We start from the raw sequence: 22,813 nt of genomic DNA on the forward strand, positions 1-22,813 counted from the left end.
GAAACTTTCTACTGTTTTAAAATGAAAGTCAGCGACCAAAACAGCAATGAAAAACTAATAAAGGAAAGTAGATCATCCAAAAAAAAAAAAAAAAGCCAGCTGAGAAGGAAAGTGGGAGGGAGGAACAAAGAGAAGTTTGTTAACAGGTACAAATATATACTTAGATAAAAGGAATAAATTCTAGTATTAGATAGTACAGTAGGAAAATTATAATTAACAATAATTTGTTGTGTATTTCAAAATATCTAGAAGAGAAGAATTGTTATGTTCCCAACACTAAGAAAAGATAAATGTTTGAGGTGTGGATATCCCAGTTATCCTGACTTGATCATTATGTGTTATATACATGTATCAAAATATCACATATGCCCCAAAAATATGTACAACTATGATATATCAATTTAAAAAACACAAAAATTTCAACTCAAAAAAGTGGATACTATCCTGAGAAAACAAAACATAACAAAACTCTTTCACTGATATACTCAGAGAGCTAAGAAAAAATATAGCATCAGTTAAATAATAGCAGGATACTAGAAGAAAGAACAATTTTATAATGAAAGGAGTCTGAGAAATTAACAATAAAATATCAGCAATGAAAAACTCAAAAGAAGATTAGGAGCATAATGTTGAAAAAAGAAACGCTCAAGAAAGTTAAGCAAAAATCAGACAGGAGAATAAGATTTTAACTACTTGACCAAATTAGTCAGTAGTTCCTATCCAAATAACAGAAGTTCCAGAAGACAAAGCAGAAAGATTTGGGAAAAGCAGGAGAGGGATCAAATAATTTACAAAAATCTCACTGGGCCAAGAATGAAAATGAAATTACAGAAGATCATCATGAAATCACTGCATGTGGATGATTGCCAGACGAGGAAAAATTTTCATTAACAAAGAATCAGATTTGCTGGAACATCTCAAAAGCTAATTGGAAGCCCAAATTCATTAGAATAAAGCCATCACAATTCTTAAGGAAAGTGATTTCCAACCTAAAAATAAATACCCAGCTGAGTTACTGTATTAGTCCATTTTCACACTACTAATAAATACATACTCAAGGCTGGGTAATTTACACAGCAAAAGGGTTTAATGGACTCAGTTCTGCGTGGCGGGGGAGGCCTCACAATCATGGTGGAAGGCAAAGAGGAGCAAGTCACATCTTACATGAATGGCAGCAAGCAAAGAGAGAGCTTGTGCAGGGAAACTCCCCCTTAGAAAACCATCAGTTCTCGTGAGACTTATCCACTATCACCAGAACAGCTCAAGAAAGACTCATCCGCATGATTCAATTACCTCCCACTGGGTCCCACCCACAACACATGGGAACTGTGGGAGCTACAATTCAAGATGAGATCTGGGTGGGGACACATCCAAACCATATCAGTTACCTATTGAGCATGAGAGTAAAATAAAGAATTTTTGAATTTGCAAAATCTTAAAACTTATCTTCTATGCATCCATTCTAAGGTATGCAAGAGCAAGAAAGAGGATTATTATGGAGCCATGAATCAGAGTCCCAGACACAAAAGAAACAGAGAGCTTCTCAAAAATTTGGTGAAGAGAGATTCAAAGATGTTGACTCAGTCATAGAAATAAACTGAACCACATTTGCAGAGAACAGAAGACTCCATGAGAACTTTCAGAACCCTGAAATTAACAGAGTACAGAGTGTGTTTGAGATATTTCATACATCTGGGAGAGTTTAAGGATAGATAAATGCCAAACACAAAGAAAACTAAGCAAACAACACACACACAGCAAAAGATAGGACATTTAGCTCTTACATTTAGATCTGTGATCTATTTTAATTATTTTTTGTGTATGGTATGAGGTAAGGGTTTAAATCCCTCTTTTTGCAAGTAAATATTCATTTGTACCAGATTATTTTTTGAAAGGACTATCTTTTCTCCCAAGGAATTGCCTTGGCATCTTTGTTGGAAATAAATTGACCATAAACTTAAGAGTTTGTTTTAGAACTTAAATTCTGTTTCATTGATCTGCAGGCCTGTTCTTATGCCAATACAACATCATCTTGCTTACTGTAGTTTTATACTATCTTTTGAAATCAGGAATTATAAGTTCTGCAAATTTTTCTTTTTTTCTCAAATTGTTTTAATATTCTGGGTTTTTTTGCATTTCCATATATATATTTTAGGATGAGTTTGGCAATTATTGCCATTCTTCTGCTAGGGAGAATTTGAAGAGAATTTGCCATCTTGATATTGAGTCTTCCAATCCATGAACATGAAATATTCCTCCATATATATAGATCTTCTATATACTCTCTCAGCAATGTTTAATATTATAGTTTTCAGTGTATCTATCTTTCACTTTTTTTGTTAAATTTGCTCCTAAGTATTTAATTATTTTAATGCTATTGTGAATTGTTTTCTCTTCTTTTCCTTTTTATTTTATTTTAAGTTCTGGGTTACATGTGTAGGATGTGCAGGTTTGTTACATAGCTAAATGTGTGCCGTGGTGGTTTGCTGCACCTATCAACCCATCACCTGAGTATTAGGCTCAGCATGCATTAGCTAGTTTTCCTGATGCTTTCCCTCCCACTGCCCCACCTCTGACAGGTCCCAGTGTGTGTTGTTCCCCTCCCTGTATCCATGTGTTCTCATTTTTCAACTCCCACTTATAAGTGAGAACATGCAGTGTTTGGTTTTCTGTTCCTGCATTAGTTTGCCGAGGATAATGGCTTCCAGCTCCATCCATGTCCCTGCAAAGGGCATGATCTAATTCCTTTCTATGGCTGCATAGTATTCCACAGTGTATATGTACTACCTTTTCTTTATCCAGTCTATCATTGATGGGCATTTGGGTTGATTCCATGCCTTTACTATTGTGACTAGTGCTGCAATAAACATACATGTGCATGTATCTTTATAACAGAATGATTTATATTCCTTTGGGTATATACCCAGTAATGAGATTGCTGAGTCAAATGGTATTTCTAACTCTAGGTCTTTGAGGAATCACCACACTGTCTTCCACAATGGCTGAACTAATTTACATTCCCATTGTGTGAAAGCATTTCTATACCTCCATAGCCTCACCAGCATCTGTTGTTTCTTGACATTTTAATAATCACCATTCTGACTGGTATGGGATGCTATCTTATTGTGGTTTTGTTTTGTATTTCTCTGATCATCAGTGATGTTGAGCTTTTTTTCATATGCTTGTTGACTGCATAAATGTCCTCTTTTGAGAAGTGTCTGTTCATGTCCTTTACCCACTTTATAATGAGGTTGGGTTTTTTTTTTCTCGTAAATTTGTTTAAGTTCCTTATAGACTCTAGATATTAGACCTTTGTCAGATGGGTAGATTGCAAAAATTTTCTCCCATTCTGTAGGTTGTCTGTTTGCTGTGATGATAGTTTCTTTTACTGTGCAAAGCTCTTTAGTTTAATTAGATCCCATTCGTCAATTTTGGCTTTTGTTGCAATTGCTTTTGGTGATTTCACAATGAAATCTTTGACCATGTCTGTGTCCTGAATGGTATTGCCTAAATATTCTTCTAGCATTTTTATAGTTGTGGGGTTTACATTTAAGTCTCTTATCTATCTTGAGTTAGTTTTTGTACAAGGTATAAGGAAGGGGTCCAGTTTCAGTTTTCTGCATATGACTAGCCACTTCTCCTGGCATCATTTATTATATAGGGAATCATTCCCCCATTGCTTGTTTTTGTCAGGTTTGTCAAGGATCAAATGGTTGTACATGTGCAGTCTTATCTCTGAGATCTCTATTCTGTTCTGTTGGTCTATGTGTCTGTTTTGGTACCAGTACCATGCTGTTTTGGTTACTGTAGCCTTGTAGTATAGTTTGAGGTCAGGTAGCATGATTCCTCCAGCTTTGTTCTTTTTGCTTAGGATTGTCTTGGCTATGTGGGCTCTTTTTTGGTTCCATATGAATTTTTAAATAGTTTTTTCTAATTCTGTGAAGAATGTCAATGGTAGTTTCATGGGATAGCATTGAATGTATAAATTGCTTTGGGCAGTATGGCCATTTTCATGATATTGATTTTTCCTATCCATGAGCATGGACTTTTTTTTTATTTGTTTGTGTCCTCTCTGATGTCCTGAGCAGTAGCTCTTCTTGAAGAGGTCCTTCACTTCCCTTGTTAGCTGTATTTTTAGGTATTTTGTTCTCGTTGTAGCAATTGTGAATGGGAGTTCATTCATGATTTGGCTCTCTGCTTGTCTGTTGTTGGTGTATAGGAATTTTTGTGATTTTTGCACATTGATTTTGTATCCTGAGACTTTACTGAAGTTGTTTATCAGCTTAAGAAGCTTTCAGGCTGAGATGATGGGGTTTTCTAGATATAGGATCATGTCATCTACAAAGACTATTTGACTTCCTTTCTTTCTATTTGAATACACTTTATTTATTTCTCTTGCCTGATTGCCCTAGCCAGACTTTCCGATACTATGTTGAATAGGAATGGTGAGAGAGACCATCCTTGCCCTGTACTGGTTTTCAAATAAAATGCATCCAGCTTTTGCCCATTCAGTATTCAGTATGATATTGGCTGTGGGTTTGTCATATATGGCTCTTATTATTTTGAGGTATGTTCCTTCAATACCTAGTTTATTGCAAGTTTTTAACATGAAGTAATGTTAAATTTTATCAAAGGCCTTTTCTGCATCTATTGAGATAATCATGTGGTTTTTGTCTTTAGTTCTGTTTATGTGATGAATTACATTTATTGATTTGCATATGTTAAACCATCCTTGCATCCCAGGGATGAAGTCAACTGGATCGTGGTGGATAAGCTTTTTGATGTGCTGCTGGATTCGGTTTGCCAGTATTTTATCGAGGATTTTTGCATCAATGTTCGTCAGGCCTCTTGGCCTGAAGTTTTCTTTTTTTGTTATGCCTCTTCCAGGTTTTGGTATCAGGATAATGCTGGAATCACAAAGTGGGTTGGGGGGATTACCTTCTTTTCAATTGTTTGGAATAGTTTTGGAAGAAATGGTACCAGCTCTTCATTGTGCCTCTGGTAGAATTCAGTTGTAAATCTGTCTGGTCCTGGGCTTTTTTTGTTTGTTTGTTTGGTAGGCTATTTATTACTGCATCAATTTCAGAACTCATTATTGGTTTATTCAGGGATTTGACTTCTTCCTGGTTCAGTCTTGGGAGGTTATATGTGTCCAGGAATTTATCAATTTCTTCTAGATTTTCTAGTTTATTTGCATAGAGGTGTTTATAGTATTCTCTGATGGTTGTTTGTATTTCTGTGGGATCAGCGGTGATATCCCCTCTATCATTTTTTATTGTGTCTATTTCATTCTTCTCTCTTTTCTTCTTTATTAGTCTATCTAGCAGTCTATTTTATTAATTTTTTCAAAAGATTCATTGATTTTTTGAAGGATTTTTCATGTCTCTATCTCCTTCAGTTCCACTCTGATTTTGGTTTTATTTCTTGTCTTCTGCTAGCTTTGGGATATGTTTGCTCTTGGTTTTCTAGTTCTTTCAGTTGTGATGTTAGGATGTTGATTTGAGATCTTTTTAGCTTTTTGATGTGGGCACTTAGTGCTATAAATTTCCCTCTTAACACTGTTTTAGCTGCATCCCAGAGATTCTGGTATGTTGTATCTTAGTTCTCATTGATTTCAAAGAATGTCTTGATTTCTGCCTTAGTTTCATTATCTACCCAGGAATCACTCAGGATCAAGTTGTTCAATTTTCATGTAGCTGTGTGGTTTTGAGTGAGTTTCTTAATCTTGAGTTCTAATTTGATTGAGCTGTGATGTGAGAGACTGTTATGATTTCAGTTCTTTTGTGTTTGCCAAGGAGTGTTTCACTTCCAATTATGTAATCAATTTTGGAGTAAGTGCCATGTGGCACTGAGATAATTGTATAATCTGTTGTTTTGGGGTGGAAAGTTCCATTGATATGTACCAAGTCCACTTGATCTAGAGCTGAATTCAAGTCCTGAATATCTTTGTTAATTTTTTATCTCAATTATCTAATATTGGCAGTAGAGTGTTAAAATTTCTCACTATTATTGTGTGGGAGTCAAAGAGACCTCTTTGTAGGTCCCTAAGAGTTTGTTTGATGAATCTGGGTGCTCCTGTATTGGGTGTGTGTATATTTAGGACAGTTAGCTCTTCTTGTTGAATTGAACCCTTTACCATTATGTAATGCTCTACTTTGTCTTTTTTGATCTTTGATGGTTTAAAGTATTTTTTGTCAGAAACTAGGATTGCAATCTCTGCCTTTTTTTCTGCTTTCCATTTGCTTGGTAAATTTTCCTCCATCCCTTTATTTTGAGCCTATGTGTGCCTTTGCAGGTGAGATGGATCTCTTGGACTACAGCACACCAATGGGTCTTAACTTTTTATCCAGCTTGACATTCTGTGTCTTTTAATTGGGGCATTTAGCCCATTTACATTTAAGGTTAACATTGTTATGTGTGAATTTGATTCCATCATCATGATGCTTGCTGGTTATTTTGCAGACCTTTTAATGTAATTGCTTCATAGCAACTGGTCTGTGTACTTCAGTGTGTTTTTGTAGTGGCTGGTAATGGCTTTTCCTTCAGGAGTTCTTGCCAGGCAGGCCTGGTGGTGACGAATTCCCTCAGCATTTGCTTGTCTGAAAAAGATGTTATTTTTGCTTTGCTTATGAAGCTTAGTTTGGCTGGATATGAAATTCTGGGTTAGAAATTATTTTCTTTAAGAATGTTGAATATTGGCCCCCAATCTTTTCTGGCTTGTAGGGTTTCTGCTGAAATTTCCACTGTTAGTCTGATGGGCTTCTCTTTGTACGTGACCTGGCCTTTCTTTCTGTCTGCCCTTAATATTTTTTTCTTTATTTCAACCTTGGAGAATGTGATGATTATGTATCTTGTGGTTGATCTTCTTGTGGAGCATCTTATTGGGGTTCTCTGGATTTCCTGAATTTGAATATTGGCCTGTCTTGCTAGGTTGGGGAAGATCTCCTGTATGATATCCTGAAGTGTATTTTCCAGTTTGGTTCCATTCTCCCTGTCTCTTTCAGGTACCCCAATTAGTCATAGGTTCAGTCTTTTTACATAATCTCATAGTTCTTGGAGGTTTTGTTTGTTCCTTTTTATTCTTTTTTCTCTAACCTTGTCTGCCTGTCTTATTTCAGCAAGATAGTGTTCAGGTTCTGAGATTCTGTCCTCCACTTGGTCTATTTGGCTATTGATGCTTCTGGTTGCATTGTGAAGTTCTTGTGTTGTGTTTTTCAGCTCCATCAGGTCATTTATATTCCTCTCTAAACTTGTTATTCGGGTAACAACTCCTGTAATATTTTATCATGGTTCTTAGCTTCTTTGCATTGGGTTAGAACATACTTCTTTAGCTCAGCAAAGTTGGTTATTACTATTACCCACCTTCTGAAGCCTACTTGAGTCAATTCATCCATCTCAGCCTCAGCCCAGTTCTGTACCCTTGCTGGGGAGGTGTTGCAATCATTTGGAAGAGAAGAGGCACTCCTACTTTTTGAATTTTCAGCGTTTTTGCATTGATTCTTTCTCATCTTCATGAGTTCTCTGAGGCTGCTGACCTTTGGATAGCATTTTTATGGGGTCTTTTTGTTGATGTTGTCGTTGCTTTCTGTTTTTCTTTTAATAGTCAGGCCCCTCTTCCGTCGGGCTGCTGTGGTTTGCAGGGGGTCCACTCCAGAGTCTATTCGCCTGGGTGTCTCCTGCACCTGGAAGTGTCACAATGGGGGCTGCAGAACAGCAAAGATGGCTGCCAGCCATCCTTTGGGAGTTGCATCCTTGAGGGGCACCTAGCTGATTCTGGCAGGAACACTCTGTATGAGGTGTCTGATGACCCCTGTTGGGAGATCTTATCCAGTCAGGAGCCACGGGATCAGGGACCTGCTTAAAGAAGCAGTCCAGCTGTCCCTTGGTGGAGCAGGTTCACTGCACTGGGGAGAATCCCTCATCTGTACTGCCAACAGGCAGGAAAGACTATGTCCCCTGAATTGTGGAGACTACAGCCTCCCCTCCTGCCAGGGGCTTCTTCCCAGGGAAATCAGAGTTCTGTCTGTAAACCCCTGGCTAGAGTTGCTGAAATTCCTGCAGGGAGGTCCTGCCCAGTGACGAGGGATGGATCCGGGTCCCACCTAAAGCAGTAGGCTGACCACGATCTGCCACAGCTGCTGTGCTGCACCATGGGAAATTCCTCCCGGTCCAGACCACCCAGTCTCCTTGCACTGGCAGGGGAAAGCAGCCAACTGGAGCTGCAGTGATGGTGGCCACCCCTCCCATGGGAATTTGGTCGCTTAGGCAGTCTCCAGCCTGCTACTGCTGGCTGAAACCTGAGCAGGTTGAAACCCAAGGCCCTGTGCTTGAAACCCAAGGCCCTGGTGATGTGGGATCACAAGGTGATCTCCTGATCCATGAGATGCACAGTTCCGTGGAAAAAGCATGGTTTCATAGGCAGGGTAGCACAATCACTCACTGCCTCCTTTGGCTGGACGGGGAAGAGTTCCCCTTATTCCATGAGGCTCCCAGGTAAGCCATCACTTCACCCTATTTTTCCTTGCTCTATGTGGGTCCCCCAGCTGCCTAGTCAGACCCGGTGAGATAACCTGGATACTTCAGTTGATGGAGCAGGATTCACTCGTCATGTTTGTACTTCTCGGTGGGAACCACAGACTGGAGCTGCCTCTATCGGCCATCTTTTCCCCTCCCCTCTTTTTCTTTTCTTTTTTTTTTCTTTCCTTTTCCTTTTCTTTTCTTTTCTCTTCTCTTCTCTTCTTCCTTCCTTCCTCCTTCCTTCGTTATTTTTTTTTTTTGTCAGAATCTCCTCTGTTGCCCCAGCTGGAGTACAGTGGCACAATCATAGCTCACAGCAGCCTTGAACTCCTGGGTTCAAGTGATCCTCCCACCTCAGCGTCCTGAGTAGCTGGGACTACAGGTATGCATCACACCCAACTAATTTTTTTATTATTACTTTTTGTAAAGACAGGGTCTCACTATGTTGCCCAGGCTGGTCTTGAACTCATTGGCTCAAGCGATCCTCCTGCATCAGCCTCCCAAAATTTTGGGATTACAGATGTAAGCCATTGTGCCTGGCCTGAAATTATTTTCTTAAATTTTCAGATTGTTGCTAATATAATAAAAATAAAAATAAATATTTATCTTATAGCCATCCTTGCTGAACTTATTTATTAGTTCTAAATTTTTTATTTTTGGAATATTTGAGGTTTTCTAAATATAGGATCATGTCATCTGGGAATAAATACAACTTTACTTTCCTTTTCCAATCTCAATGCCTTTTATTTTTTGCCAGAACCTCCCATACAATGTTGAAAAAAAGTAACCAGAATGAAAATTCTTGCCTTGTTTCTGAAATTAGGCAAGAAACATTTAGCCTTTCACAATTGAGTATGATATTAGCTGCCCTTTAGGAAGATGAGGAAGTTTCCCTCTATTTCTTATTTGTTGAGAGTTTTGTTATCATAAGTGGGTATTAGTTTTGTCATATCCTATTCTGCATTTACTGAAATGTTCATATGATATTTTGTCCAGATTTATGGGGAGGAGATTTATTTAATTCCTTGCTCTGACATGCTACAAGTAGGACATTTCCATGAGATTATAACCTTGGTGATTATATTACTTATTCTTAGTTTGTGGTTGGTATTGTTATTTCTTTTTGAATCTGCCTGATCATTTTTATGTGTTTATTTCAGTTTTAATTCTTTCACTATTTTATCAAAAGTTATGCTGCATTCTTATTTTAACAATTCTTTAATTCAAATTTCTGCATGTTCAATTCTGTGACTTCTTGTTCCCTTTTACTCTCATGTATAATGCTTTCTTTTCTTGTGTGCTTTATAGTTTAGTAGTGTATTCTCATGTTTGCTAAGCATATACTACATAGGAATCATGGAGGGCATGGCTTGAAGAGAGGATTTATAATTGTTTTTGCCAGGCACCTCAAGGCTACCCAAGTCAAGACCATGTTCTGTGAAGTTTTTAGTATGGGGTTCTTGGATTTTGCAGGAAGTGTAAATCCAAATTTGAAGCCACGTGAAGATCTGGCTGTGGCTACAAATTCTTAGGGAACATTTTCTCTCCCAAAACCCAGGCCAATATAAATGACACTTCTTATTGTTTTCTTTTCTTGGTGGGCGAACTTTTCTATTTCTTCTTTTGCAATGGATGTAGCACTTTCAGACTTCCTATTATATTGTTAGTTCTTTATTCCAAATCTTTGTCTCTCTGGGTCTAAGCCTTAGTTATTAGTAACTGCTGTGGTTAGAAGACTATGCCTTACTCGCAGGAAGATGGACACTGCCGTCTTTTGGGGGTAACTATTAATTGAGTGCTGCTTAGTACTAAGATTTTTAGCTTCTTCTACCTGTTTTTCTGCATTTCTTGAGTGTATAACTGTGTTTATGTGGCAGTGTTGCATCTGGTTTCCAAGATGAGCTATAATGACCTTTATTTCCTGGTACTCACATACTCATGTAGTCTCCTGGAATCATGGTGGACTCCTGTGAGCATTAGAATGATGTGGAAATGACAGTGTGTTTTCTAAAGTTAGGTCAGAAAAGCATGGCAGTTTCCATCTTGGCTTCTCTCATGGATAACTTGCTGTAAGGGAAACGAGTCTTATGTGTTAGGGACACCCAAGCAGCCTGTGGTGAGGCCAACATGGTGAGGCCCATATGGGGATGAACTGAGGCTTCTGTCAATAACCAACATCAGTTATACAACTATGTGAGCAAGCCTCCTTGGCAGTAGATCCCAGCTATGCTACTCCTGACTTCCTGACCCACAAAAACTGTGAGAGATAATGAATGGTCATTGTTATTTAAAGCTATTATTAAATAAGGAATTTTATTATACAACAACAGAAATATAATACAGGTGGCATTTATTATATGGTACCAGCATTTAATGATGTTTCCAAAGAGATGCTTCACAATTTTTTAGTCTACCATATTCTTAGAAACAGAAATATTGGCCAAGAAATAAGCACATCAGGTATTCTCCTGCCTCAAGTCTTTTTCACTAGCTAGTACCTTCTCTGGCCACCCTATCTAAAATTTCAAGTCTTTTTTTTTTCGTACTTTCTATTCTCCTTCCCTTCTTTTTTTCCTCTGCCTTAAAACTTATCACTATTTGAACATACTAATCACTTCATTTATGTTAATTGTCTGTATTCCAACTACAACATATACTCTATAAGGGCAAGGATTTTGGTCTGAGTACTTCACTGCCTCATCCCATGACACAAGAACAATACCTGGCAAATAGTTAAGAGTCCAGTAAATATTTGTGGAATTAGCAAAGGAGTAGATAAAATTTTAGCCTGAGCCTCAATCAGATTATCCTGATAACACCTTCCCCTATTATACTCTGCTATGCCCCCAAAGCTTTCATGACTCCCAAACGCATTAAGTGTGAGGCCCCAATCCTCCAGATTCAGGGTGCAGTGTGCCATGCCCTCCCTCCCATTTATTTCTAGTTCTCTTAATGTCTAGACAACTGAGTTGGCTTTTAATCACTAAAAATGTTTGACTAGTCAAATTCCCCAAGTTTCCCATTTTTCTAGACAGAACTTGCTTTAACTCAAGTTTAATATCTCTTTTTTGCTTCTTCAATCTTATTTAGATAGAGTACCAGTCCATAATGAAACTAACCCTTTCCAGATCTCTACATGGAAAAAAAAATCAGGGTAAATTTCACAACTGCATTTATTTACCTGGGTTCAACATTTCCTCCATCACCTCATCTAATTTTTTAACTTAAACAATGTGGATGCTGGTGCTCTCATAATATTCTATTTTAAAAATTAGACGTATATGCAATGTAACATTGGAAAACTTCAGAAGGAAAAATTAATACAAGCTTTTTAAGAATTGTATTCTTCTTTAGCCAAAAATAGTCTTTTTATGTTAGTTTAATTCCACAAAACAGTATGTTCATTGGTTATTCTTCACTAGAGAGGTGTGCTTGCTATTATAAATATGAAAGTGGAGAAGAATGCTAGTTTCCAAATAACAAGAATGTGATCTTATTAGAACTATTCCTTCCTCTTCTCTTACAGATTTTTGTTGTGCCAACACAATACTAATCAAAGCATGGCCATTTCTTTTATCAAAGGAATACAAAGGAATAGTTAATTTAAACAATATTGCCCTTAGAAATACTACTAGGAGGGTCGGGCACAGTGGCTCACGCCTGTAATCCCAGCACTTTGGGAGGCCGAGGCAGGCAGATCACAAGGTCAGGAGATCGAGACCATCCTGGCTAACACGGTGAAACCCTGTCTCTACTAAAAACACAAAAAATTAGCCAAGCGTGGTGGCAGGGGCCTGTAGTCCCAGCTACTCGGGAGGCTGAGGCAGGAGAATGGCGTGAACCCAGGAGGTGGAGCTTGCAGTGAGCCGAGATCGCGCCACTGCACTCCAGCTTGGGCGACAGAATAAGACTCCATCTCAAAAAAAAAAAAAAAAAAAAAAAGAAATACTGCTAGGAAATACTTACTTGGACACCAGTATGGAGGAGGAGGTTATTTCTGGTTCCTAGAACATATGGATGTTTTAAATATGCCATGGGACTATCATTCGGCCGACTAGTCAGATCTCCACACGGCAACTGAACCCTGCCAGTTACACAGAAAATGCTTGGTGCTTTGAGATGAATTCAGCTGTCAGGGTGGGAGAGCAATGAAACATTCAAAAATCACTTGAAATCCATGGTCTACGTACCAAATTGAATACATTTGTAGTTTTCCAGGATGTTTTTCATAATATAGAAAATTTAAGAAGAAAACATGTACCAATTTTTATAGTGTATTCTAATGATGAGGCCACTACTATTGTTATTTTCAAGTTAAATAGAACAGTTAATAGTTTTTACAATTCACAATTACATGTGAAAATACTAAATTCTCCTTTCTTCAAGATAGACATATGTTGTTTTATTGAGACCAACTCTGAAATGAGTTTAGAGTCTGCAATTCACTAGGGAGAAAGTTTTTCAGGGTGTGTACAGGGGCAAACAGCAGCATGTATGTGAACCTGCTTGGAGGCAGGGAAGGAGCAGAGATGAGCCTGCCTTTCATCCGTCCTTCTAACCTGCAGCCCTGAGACGGAGCTGGCAAGCTTGTATCTTCGCAGCACATGGAACCCATTTTGTTGAGTTTGTAAAAACCTAAGTACATGTAATTTTCTTGGAGACAAGTTTCCCAGGACACCTGTGCCTGCATATGCTATTCCAGTAGGTATTCAGGCTATCGTCTTCTAGGAAATCTGAATTACATTAATTTAATAGTAATTAATGCAAGAATGTATATACAGATAATAGAGTAATAAGCAGTTGTTTTGAGGTCACAGCGACAACAGCCACTGAGAAGACAAAGAGACTCAGGTCTCAGTGGAAGGTGAGGAGGAGAAGACTGTGCTAACCTTTAGAGAATCCCTAAACTTGAGTGATGAACATGAATTTGGGCTGATTCTCTTTATTCATATACCACTGGAGACAGTAAAGTTGTGGAAGGGGTAGAGTATTGCAAGTGAAAAGGGAAAGTCTACAAGACAAGACTAGAGACAAGTAGGACCCTATGCCCTTACATGCAAATAACTGAGTATCCCTCTGGGCCCCTGCTTCCTCCACACAGAAGCCCGAGAGGAACTCATTATGTTAATTTCTTAGGATATCTTTTGAAATATAGGATAAAAGAGTTAATTTCCTACTCCAAGGGATGGTAGCTCCATATACCTACTCATATGGCATCCAACATATCTTCACTCCTAGCTCTATCTCCTAAACTGTGGGTCCTGGAATATGAGTGCCTGAGACACTATGTGCATCATACACACTCCGCTGCCATCTCCAAATGGAAAAAATAAATATGTATTGCCTGCCTACATATTACTCACTTAATAAATACTTTTTGAATGTAAAGTGTGAAGGGCAAAAATATAAACAAGGAACTCAGTCCCTAACTGAACAACATCATTCTGCTATGAATTTTTTAAATTTATTTTTATTGACACATAGTAATTGCACATATTTATGGGGTACAATATGAGGTTTCAATACATGCATACATTGTGTAATGATCAAACCGTGGTAATTAGCATATCCATCACCAATTTATTGTTTCTTTATTGCAAGAACACTAAAAAAAATCCTCTCTTCTAGCTATTTGAGATATAAAATACATTATTGTTAGCCGTGGTACCCCTACTGTGCAATATGGTATCAGAACTTATTCCTCCTATCTAACTGTAACATTGCACTCATTGACCAACCTCTCTTCATCTCCCCTCTCCCCCTTCTCCCAGTCTCTGGTAACCACTATTCTACTCAACTTCTATGAAATCAAATTTTTTTAGGTTCTACATACAAGTGAGATGATACAATATTTGTCTATCTGTGCCTGGCTTATCTCACTTAACAATGTCCTCCAGGCTCATCCATGTTGTCACAAATGACAGGATTCCATCCTTTTTATGGCTGAATAGTATTCCATTGTGTATATATACCACATTTCCTTTATCCATTCATTTGGTGATGGGCATTTAGGTTGATTCCGTATCTTTGCTTGTTTTGAATTTTTTAAAATTCTGAGGTCACATATCTATATCCATAATGTATCTTGTTGTACACAAGATTTAATACCCTATTTTACATTAGAAATTCAATAGATTACCTGGGTAAAATATTTTTATGTGTTTCCTTTCTTTGTGTATTCTGGCTATAAATTCACAAATTTGTTACTGTATTGATAACTTATTTCCCAATTATGAACCTATCGAGCGTTCACCTTTTTGTTTTAAAATCATTTTAAGTGGGGAAATGCTTTGAACTTAAGTATAATGCAAATGAGAGTTAAGATTGTTGTCTGCTTTGGACATATGGCTTCATTTAGCATGTTTATACTTATTGAACTTTTGGGAAAATATAATTGAAGAGAAGTAATATGAACATAGAATACAGTTTACTTAAGTCTTTATAGACCTCTTTAAACTCATTAAAAACAATCTATAGTGAATTTTCTTAAATGTAAACAATGTTGATTTTCAAATGTCAAAAGTTGCTCATTCAATCATATTCTTTCTTCAGATGGAGCCAAATGGTGTAGTCATCACCATTGTACAATATAATTTTAAACAAAATCTGAGGCTGCAAACAGAAAATGTCTCTTTATTTCTATTCTTCTTTAAAAGTTAAGTGTCAAGAGGTTTAGAAAGCAAATTTGGTGTTTCCTAATATTTTCTTCCTTGTAGTCCTTATTCTAGATATTCAATGTCTCTTAATTCTGTCATTTACTGGTTTAAAATATGCTTTTCAATATTTAGATATGTTATTTGCTGGACTAGTTGACTGTATTTTTTTCTGTGAAATTATATATATATATATATACACACACACATATATATATATATATATACACATACATATCTCCATTTTTTCCTGTATTCAATTGAATCAAATTAGATATCAAGTAATGTGAGTGAGACACAAAAAAACTTAAGACATTTAAGTATTTTGCTTAGGAATAAACAAATAAGCATGCCATTCAATGTTTCAAGTTCTGCTTTAGAGAAAAATCATGGCATTATAGTTGAAATTAAAATGCATATTAATTATGTGTTAGGTTTACTCCATTCATCCTGCATGGGGTTGACTCTTTGAACATAAATATGAACACAAGTATGTTTAAAAATGATAATACCACAAATACCCTCAAAAGTATAAGCCAGTTAAAACAAGTTTTCTGATACACCAATGCTAAGATTATAAATGAATCTCGGTAAGCATGGCTAGACATACCCAGAGTCATGTACCTCCACAGGAGCCAGAAAGCATACCTCAAAGGGGTTAATACAAAGGTGGGCCTGCCTGACACACAACAGGCTGGCGAACTACATCACCAGTCGGGTGTCTGGATTGAAAGAAGAGTCAATTTACTCACTGAAGCTTTCGATTGAACCAATAATCTGTTAAATTCCTGGGAGACTCCCTATTGAAGCTGAGAAGAGAAAGCATCTTTATCTCTGCTAAACACACTGCAATCTTCTCTCAAGTGGGACAGCATATTCCACAGAAGAAATTTCAGTTTTGAAGTAAAGGGAGCCAAGGGCTACTTCCAGGTCAATGTGTTTGATTCACTTTTTAAAGCTGTTGTCTTCTTATTACCATTATTATTTGAGAGATGATAAACTCATTTAACCCATAATGCCAGTTGATATGGTTTGGCTGTGTCCCCACCCAAATCTCGGCTTGAATCATAGCTCCCATAATTGCCACGTATGTAGGAGGGACCCAGGGGATGTAACTGAATCATGGTGGCAGTTTCCCCTGTACTGTTCTCATGGTAGTGAATGAGTCTCATGAAATCTGATGGTTTTACAAGGGGTTTCCCTTTCACTGGGCTCATTCTCTCTTGCCTGCCACCATGTAAGACATGGCTTTGCTCCTCCTTTACCTTCCACCATGATTGTGAGGCCTCCCCAGCTATGTGGAACTGAGTCCATTAAACTTCTTTTTCTTTATAAATTACCCAGTCTTGGGTATGTCTTTATTAGCAGCATGAGAACAGACTAATACACCAACCAAGAACCAAGACATAAGGAGGATGTCATAAGAGAGCACATGTTCACACAGGAATGTTCACAAGATGTGTAGATGGGAGAGCACAAGTCATGGGACCCAGAGGAGTCCCCTTTGTCCCTGGGGCAGGGGAGTATTGGAGCTGCTTACCCTCAGTCACAGAGACTAGGATGCCCAAAAATATTTTGGGGGCAGGAGACAAATCACAATTCATCTAATCTTCTGTTATCAAGTAAAGTGCTTTTCTAAATATATTAATAGATGGAGACGAGAAAATCAAATCTCTAATCATTTAGTTTCTGGAGTCCTGGGCCAACTTTTGGTGAAAGTGAAAACAAATTGTGCCCATATTGTGCACCAGTCTGCATTTGAATTCGAAAGGTGTATATTAGAGCACCCCTACTATATAAATATGTACTTCCATGCCCAGATATGTGGTGTTAATCTTGATTTTTCATGCTGATTTTTATCTTCCCAGAACATGGTGGAGACACGCAGAAAATCAATGCCAATTTTTTTTCTTATTTTTTGTTTGTTTTAATGGAAAAGTTAACTGATGATGATTTTTCATAGAGAGACTTTAAAAGGCAGGCCAATTTGGAATTTGTAAAATATAATTGACAGTCTTTTTCAAATAAATACTATTGTTGGATGAATGATTCAATCAATAAATAAGAAACATGCCCTTTTCTGGAGGTTATGCAAATCTTTTTAGTATTTTGGTAAATTAAAATAAAAAGATAACTTTAACATATAATTTATTTGCTTGTTTTTGTTTTTCTATATTGAATTGGGGCAGGGTGCCACAAACACAGGTCAAGAGGAAGAGACCATAACCATATGTCATGAGAGGACTGTGACACAGAGAATGGTGATATTTTGGCAGGGAAGTCATTAGTGAATGTTACTGATCCTCTCCAATTCCTCATGCCTCTTCCAAAGGTAAGTGAGCAGAGGACAAATGTGGGGAATGTTTGAGAAACATAGGGTATGGGGTCTAGTTGCTGAACTGCAGAGCTGCAGATCTGCAGAGCTACAGCAGAATGCTTCTTAATAGTATTTTTTTTTAAGTCAAGCAGTGCTGAAAAGCACATGGAAAAGCAGAAGTATACAATTCTGAAATCCTAGGTTCCTATTGATCATGGGCCTTAGATGGCAAACCTGAGGTGCAACACCAGGAAGGGATGCACAGCCAGGGAGGCAAGAGCCAGCCGAAGCACTAGTAATGCAGGAGGAAGGGAGGGGGGTGAAGCCTTGCAAGGAGAGAATATGATAGGGTAGCACAGTTCTGCCTGTGAAATTTTCTGGGAAGGTTGGCAAAATAAGATTCCTGGACCATAAACACAGGGATTTCTGATGCTGTAGGTTTCCTACAATCTCAGGAGCATGCTTTTTTTTTTTTTTTTTTTTCTGCAACTCTGCCTCCCGGGTTCAAGGGATTCTCCTGCCTCAGCCTTCTGATTAGTAGCTGGGACTACAGGTGTGCAGCACCACGCCCAGCTAATTTTTGTATTTTTAGTAGAGAAGGGGTTTCACCATGTGGCCCAGGCTGGTCTTGAATTCCTGACCTCAGGTGATCCACCCGCCTCGGCCTCCCAAAGTGCTGGGACTACAGGTGTGAACCACCACACCCGGCCAGAAACCTGCGTTTTAACAAGCACAAGAGGTTATTTCAATTGAGGGTCTACTAACTATACTCAAGAAACCCTAGCTTAAGGGATCAGAGGCAATATGGCCTTGGTCTTCTGGCAACAAGGTGTACACTTAAATATTTGTTCAAGGAGTGGGAAAAGTTTCTGTCCTAGTCCTTATGCATGATCAGTTTCTATCTTTTGAGAGCTGTGTGGGAGTTATGAAGCTGACACCATTTGCACTTAGTTGTAGCTCTGATCATTTTTCACCATCTGAGGTAATAACCCAGGGAGGAGAAACTCCAGGCAGCATGGCAAGCCAGGAAGAAGACCAGGAGTCAGAGAGCAGTCTTCTCAGGAAGCTCTACTCCTTCTTCCAGAACATACAGCTACATAATTTACATTGTAAGCAAAAGGAGTACACCATTTCGCATATATTTTATTTATACCATATCTTTAACATTATTTCATACTTTTATGAAATCTTTATATTTGCGTAAAATGCACTTAAGTACATTCAATAATTTGAACAACTATACCACAATGTTGAGCATAACTTCTAATTTTTTTCTATGACATATGTTTGCAATTAAGATACATAATGATATAGCATTTTTTCTTGTTTCCTGGAGTAAATACCCACAAGTCCCAGGACATAGGTTGGGACACTGGTCAAATGTCATATAAGTTTTTAGTGGCATTGCTAAATTGTGATAGTTGTTTCAGAAAAATGCAGCATAACCTTTTTTTCAAGATGATTCCATTTATAGTCAAAAAGGAGTGTCAAAAAATCATCTTTAGAAGACAGTGGTTCCTAAGTCTAGGAATCCATTTTCAAAGCTTCTGTGACATTACACCAGATTTCTCAAGATATTTTTCAAGCATCTGGGATAGGGTGGAGGAAACTAATATCATTCCATCTGGACCTGCACATTTTATTAATTCACTTGGTTGTTAGAAATGTTTTTTTTATGGCTGGATGCAGTGGCTCATGCCTGTACTCCCAGCACTTTGAGAGGTTGAGGTGGGCAAATCCCTTGAGCCCGGGAGTTTGAGATCAGACTTGGCAACATGGCAAAACCCGATCTCTACAAAAAATACAAAAATTTGCTGAGTGTGGTGGTGCACACCTGTAGTCCTAGCTACTCAGGAGGATGAGATGGAAGGATCAGATGGGAGGATCACTTGAGCCCTGGAGGTTGAGGCTGCAGTAAGCCATGATTCCATCACTGTAGTCCAGCTTGAGTGACAGAAGGAGACCCTGTCTCAAAAAAAATTACGTTTTTTATGTCTTATGGAAGGGATAGAAATAGATAAGATTGGTCAGATCAGCTATGGGTGTCCTTCACACTTTATTTCAATTATTTATTTATTTATTTATTTTTGAGATGAGGTTTTGCTCTGTTGCCCAGGCTGGAGTACAGTGGTGCAATCCTGGTTTACTGCAGCCTCAACCTCCTGGACTTAGGTGATCCTCCCATCTTGGCCTCCCAAGCTGCTGGGACTACAGGTGTGCACCACCACACTTGGATAATTTTTTGCATTTTTTGTAGAGACAGGGTTTCATCATGTTTTCCAGGCTGGTCTCAAACTCCTGGGCTCAAGCAATCTGCCCGCCTTAGCCTCCCAAAGTGTTAGGATTACAGGTGTGGGCCACCACACCTGGCCCATCACACTAGATAACTGCAAGTTTGCTAAAACTTTTTGTGTGTTTTGTGAAGACAAGTGCTTTTGTGACACAGCTCTACAGCATCTGCGTTCATATTCAGGGACTACACTCAGCTAGCTCCTTGCTAATGCACAGTTTGACCAAAGTTGCCTAGCATATCATATATAAAATCTCCCATTTGACACTTCTGTGGCCTCTGGGATTTTTCCATGTTTTGTGGAGACTGATTTCTAGAGTTCTCCAACAAGATGCCCTTATAGGAGAAGAAATGTTTTTGGCCTACGGAAACATGTTTAAAAAGGTAACAGAAAAGTAATAGAGCTACAGTTTAATATAGACATTGATTTATCTTAATGCAAAGGTGAGTCTTAAAGGGAAATTAAGGTAGTCAGGCTCATTCAAGACTATTAAGGCTAGAATGGCCACTGAGGGGGAAAAAAAGAAAATTGATTTGGAAGGAGATTTTAAGAATAAAACTAAAGAAATGTTTTGAAAGATGAATGTCTCAGTCCATTTATGCTGCTATAAAAAATACCTAAGACTGGGTAATTTATGAAGAACAGAAACTTATTTCTCACCATCTGGAGGCTAGAAATTCCACGATTAAGGTGCCAGCAGGTTTGGTGTCTGGAAAGGGTCTGGTCTTTGCTTCCAACATGGTGCCTTGTTTCTGGATCCTCCAGAAGGGAAGAGCACTGTGTCCTTACATGGTGGAAGGGTTGCAAAGTCAAGAGAGCCTCTCATCAATCTAAGTCCTTTTATAAAGGTGCTAATCCCATGTATGAATGACCAAGCTCCCAAAGGCCACCTCCTAAAGACCACACCTTTTAATATTTGTGCACTGGGGATTACATTTCAACATGAATTTTGGAAGGGAGATCATCATTCAAACCATAGCAATGGAGATGTAGACCACAGTAAAGGCTGCAGCTGCCACACAGGATGTGATCCAAGCGGGACTAATTTTTGTGAAACACATTAATGATCACCAGAATGGGCAGCATTTATGATCCTTATGAAGGCATGAGGGCAGAACAGCATAGTGACTGAAAACATGAACCTTCATAGCCAGACTGCCTGAGTTTAAAACTTGGCCATACTTTAGTTAGCTGTGTGACCATGGATCAATTAATCTTTCTTAGCTTTGGTTTGCAATTTGTAAAATAATGATTATAATAATAACTACTTCCCAGGGTTACGAAAATTAAATAAGGCAAGGCATAAAAAGTCCTTAGCATGAAGATTGGCCTCTAGCAAGCATGGTGTGAATGTTAGTCATTAAAGATGATATGTATCATAATGGTAATTGGTAGTAATTGCCATAAATAGCACAGGACCAATAACTATAATCAAGAAAAAGTTAAATGTAAAGCAAAATATGAACAAGAGTTAATTTCCATACCTTCTCCCTAAACCCCAAACCCTCAGTAAAATTTAATTTCACACAATAGTAGCTGGGCACTGAAAAATAATGAGAAGAGGCTGTGTTCAGGTTTTGAAGAAAAGTAAACCAGAGAGAACCTGGGGGCGGTCAGCAGGGGTAAGGAAAAGGCAACAAAACCAATAAGGAATTAAGCGTGGAACAAGAATCCAGAGTAAGAAATAATAACCACTCTACCAGCGTCCTCCTGGGGAATTGTTGGGGCAATTGGAGGAAATGCTAGATTCTCAAAACTACCTAGGATAGGGACTCAAGCTATTTTATTCAGATGCTGTAGTAAAAGGTGGTTCCAATGTCCTGGGAACTTAGGAAGATTTGAGTTATGCATATATAGATATGGATGTGTATGTCTATATGAAAAAAAATTATTGAACGATGTAAACCAAACTGTTAAATAATATTTATTGGAGAGCAGGATAAATGAAAGTTTTCAGTTTTCTACTTTCTATGTTTAAAATAAGCATGGGCTATCTTTATAAACATGAAAACATGAAACATAAAAATCAATGAAGGCATTTTTATGATCATGATGTTTATGAATGTAAAAATCATAACCCAGTGATAGCTGATGGTGTTGTTTATAAGGTATAAACTTTGTCATTCTCACTTCCTCTGCTAGCTGGTCAATAGGAGCATGGAAGCATCCATCATCCCTGCCACATGTTCTAGAAGACTCCTGTGAGAAAGAGTAATAGCACCTCCTCATTAGCCACTAGTTTGGCAATTGCAGAATGAGGAACATAGAGCTGGGCATTTCTTGGTTTGGAGGGAACCAGGTGATTCTCAGTAGAAGTGTCTCTTCCCTGGAGAATTCTTACTGTGAAGGCAATTCAGAATATGCCATCCAGTGATCTTCAAAGTTCCACCAACAGCAGTTTCTAGTGTATGGTTACTTTTACCTTAAATTTGATAGATTAATAGCCCCAGTTTGTCAAGTCACAGAATGTCAGGCCCTTCCTGCTTATATCTGTCTGGAATTCCCAGAAAACAGAATGTGTGTTGCCTTCAATGAGCCAGCTCTTTGGTCCCTTTGCAACAGCAGATGCCCTGCCCTCAGAAAAGCCATCTACACCTGCATCTCTAGCACCTTAAGCACATGCCCATAGGCACAATAGGGGACCCACAGGGTCTTAGTGACTTCAGTGTCATCTCCTGGGTGTCTACTTTCTTGCCACAGCTGCCTTCAGGTGCCTGAACTTTAGAAGGTGCTGTGTAACTAAACTAAGATACGCCCATGACCAGGCTGTTGGGGCCTGGCCTGTGCTGCCCTAGGGCACCTTTCATGCACTCACTGCAGCTCTTTTCTGAGATCCCTTCTGCAATATGCCTCCTGATCCCTAGTGTTGACTGTTCTCTCTGCCAGTTGGAAAAGTTATCTCCTCCCTGTGTCTAGTCCTTTCAAAGAGAAGTTACCACAGCAGAGAAGCAGACTCAGTGGCAATTCTTTCTGGTCTTCTTTTTCCATCCCAGGGCAGCCTCACGTCGTAAAACAAACCACCAAACCACTGTTCT

The 22,813-nt window shown here is 38.4% G+C and overlaps 1 long non-coding RNA gene across 1 annotated transcript in view; it reads left to right on the forward strand.

The window, feature by feature from the left end:
• Window positions 1-2,986: 2,986 nt before the first annotated feature.
• The window catches only part of LOC134730625 (uncharacterized), a 30,475-nt gene continuing 10,648 nt past the window's right edge, over window positions 2,987-22,813 (forward strand). The window contains exon 1 of the long non-coding RNA XR_010112518.1: window positions 2,987-17,502. This is a non-coding gene — a long non-coding RNA (uncharacterized LOC134730625). The remainder of the gene's footprint in view (window positions 17,503-22,813) is intronic.

This window comes from Pan paniscus, chromosome 5 (genome assembly GCF_029289425.2).
Source record: "Pan paniscus chromosome 5, NHGRI_mPanPan1-v2.0_pri, whole genome shotgun sequence".
NCBI classification, from domain to species: Eukaryota; Metazoa; Chordata; class Mammalia; order Primates; family Hominidae; genus Pan; species Pan paniscus.